The sequence below is a fragment of the Populus nigra genome, chromosome 2, assembly GCF_951802175.1.
Source record: "Populus nigra chromosome 2, ddPopNigr1.1, whole genome shotgun sequence".
Classification (NCBI taxonomy): domain Eukaryota; kingdom Viridiplantae; phylum Streptophyta; class Magnoliopsida; order Malpighiales; family Salicaceae; genus Populus; species Populus nigra.
Window position 1 is genome coordinate 21,703,478 of NC_084853.1, and position 2,500 is coordinate 21,705,977.

The window sequence follows — 2,500 nt, forward strand, 5'->3', positions numbered from 1 at the left end:
ATGGCCGGGTGAGATGACCCGGCGGCCCGCGACGCGTCATTCAAATCACTGCCCTATCGGCTACAACTGCTGATGGGTGGGATTAGAGGCCTGCCATGGTGGTGAGGGGCGGCGAGGACCGTGAAAGCTAGAGTTTTTCAGAGGCTGCCGGGAAAAAGGCCCCTCGGGTGGCGGGGTGCGAGGACCAGGCGCGTCATTCAATTCTCTTCCCTATCAACTTGGCTCCCGTTGGCGGGATTGGAGGCCTACTGTTTGTTACAGGGCTAAAATCGTCAGGGGAAGAGCTGACGAAACAATGCTGGTTTGGATGCAGGGGGTAGTGTTGGAATCGGCAGCGCGGACAAAATCGGCAAAGTCGACAAAAAAGACTGTTGGTCTGGACATCGGGGCAGCGGCAGCCATGCCGACAGGGGGGGAAATCGGCAGCGCAGATTTGTGCAGCTGCAGGTTCGTCGGGGAAATCGGCAGCGCAGATTTTTCGATGAACATGGGCTGGAAGATGGACTGTCCAGGCCAGGCAGGGAAATTCGTCAAGGGGACACGCTGACGAAACAGCGCTGGTTTAGACACGGTGGGTGCAGTGTTGGAATCGGCAGCGCCGACGAAATCGGCAAAGTCGGCAGAATCGGCAGCGGGTGCTGGCGATGAGTCTGGACGATTTATAGTCCAGGGCTTGATGGAAAAGACTGTTGGTCCAGACAATGGGGCAGTGGCAGCGCGGATTTGTGCAGCTGCAGGTTCGTCGGGGAAAATCGGCAGCGCAGATTTTTCGACGAACAGGGGCTGGGCGCTGGACTGGCCGGGCCAGGCAGGAAAATTCGTCAGGGGGCCACGCTGACGAAAACAGGGGCTGCGGAGTGGAAAATCGGCAGCGCAGATTTTTCGACGAACAGGGGCTGGACCGGCCGGGCCAGGCAGGAAAATTCGTCAGGGGGGCACGCTGACGAAAAGAGGGGCTGCCGCGTGGAAAATCGGCAGCGCAGATTTTTCGACGAACAGGGGCTGGATGCTGGACCGGCCGGGCCAGGCAGGAAAATTCGTCAGGGGGGCACGCTGACGAAAAGAGGGGCTGCCGCGTGGAAAATCGGCAGCGCAGATTTTTCGACGAACAGGGGCTGGATGCTGGACCGGTCGGGCCAGGCAGGAAAATTCGTCAGGGGGGCACGCTGACGAAAAGAGGGGCTGCCGCGTGGAAAATCGGCAGCGCAGATTTTTCGACGAACAGGGGCTGGATGCTGGACCGGCCGGGCCAGGCAGGAAAATTCGTCAGGGGGGCACGCTGACGAAAAGAGGGGCTGCCGCGTGGAAAATCGGCAGCGCAGATTTTTCGACGAACAGGGGCTGGACTGGCCGGGCCAGGCAGGAAAATTCGTCAGGGGGGCACGCTGACGAAAAGAGGGGCTGCCGCGTGGAAAATCGGCAGCGCAGATTTTTCGACGAACAGGGGCTGGACGCTGGACTGGGCCAGGCAGGAAAATTCGTCAGGGGGGCACGCTGACGAAAACAGGGGCTGCCGCGTGGAATGGCAGCCTACACGCAGATGCGAATTCGGCAGCGCACGATGGCTTGAGCAGGTCATGGGTTCGACTTGGCGCGATCTGAAACCTGGACGAGGGACTGTCGACGCTGGACGAGCCAGCGCGGTGGCCTGTCGTGCCCCGTTCAGGGGGGGCCTGCCGCGGAGACAGCCCTCGCGGGCTCGACAGCGCAGGCCAGCGTCCCCGACGTCGCTGGCCGCGGCAGGCGAGCTGCCGGGGTTCCCGCATTCCTACAAGAAAACGTCGTGCTTTCCACATGAAACCAATCCAGTAAAATCAGCCATATTTTTATGAGGCTGCCCACTGAATTTGGGGTCATTCCGGGCCGGTTCCTAGTTTTGCGGATTTACTCGATTTCTAATGGTAGGAAAATTAAAACAAATACTTCCCGACCTCGAAAAATTCTGGGAAAATTAATGAAGGTGGATTGGATTTTTGCCAACCTCTGTGCAAAATTTCAGCTCAAAATACCAAGAAATGAATTTTTTAGAGGGGGGGTGACAGCTGGGACCTAGTAGTGTCTCCCCCTGCCAGAGCTGCAATGACACTTATTGCTCTTTAGGGAGCCACCAGGCCGGCGCCCCTCAAAGACCACACGCGCGCGCGCGCCCGCCCGCGCTGGGCGCTGGGGCGCTGGGGCGCTGGGGCCTGAGGGCCTGGGGCCCTTGGGGGCCCTTGGGCGCTTGGGCGCTTGGGCGCGCGCGCGCGGCCCCCGCAGCCATGCCGCGCTGCGCGACGCGCGGACAGCCCCTGCTGGCTTGCTCTCTCGCCCGCGGGGGGGCTGCCTTCGGGCCCTGGCCCCCCGCGTTCTGGCTTGCCCCCTGCGTGGGAGAGGCTAGGCGCTGCAGGGGCCAGCCCGACGTCGCTGGCCGCGGCAGGCGACAGCCCCTGCTGGCTTGCTCTCTCGCCCGCGGGGGGGCTGCCTTCGGGCCCTGGCCCCCCGCGTTCTGGCCTGCCCCCCG